Source organism: Gadus morhua, chromosome 21 (genome assembly GCF_902167405.1).
Source record: "Gadus morhua chromosome 21, gadMor3.0, whole genome shotgun sequence".
Lineage (NCBI taxonomy): Eukaryota > Metazoa > Chordata > Actinopteri > Gadiformes > Gadidae > Gadus > Gadus morhua.
In genome coordinates, this window is record NC_044068.1 from 678,737 (window position 1) to 679,067 (window position 331).

Below are 331 nucleotides of genomic sequence, written 5' to 3' on the forward strand. Positions count from 1 at the left end.
TTCGTGCTGATTGGTTGGGTCTGACATGCCGTGTGTCCAGTTGACTCTCTGTCTCTGTCTCTGTCTCTGTCTCTGTCTCTCTCTCTCTCTCTCTCTCTCTCTCTCTCTCTCTCTCTCTCTCTCTCAGGTGGATGAGAGGCGGGACCATGTGGAGGTGTGTCCGGGGGGCGGGGTCATCGTCCAGCAGCTGGCCAATCGGATCGCGGAGGACGGTGGCGCAGCGCTGATCGCCGACTACGGCCACGACGGGACCAAGACGGACACCTTCAGGGTACGGGGGGGGGGGGGGGGGGGGGGGGGGGGGGGGGTACGACGGGTGGGTGGGTGGGTG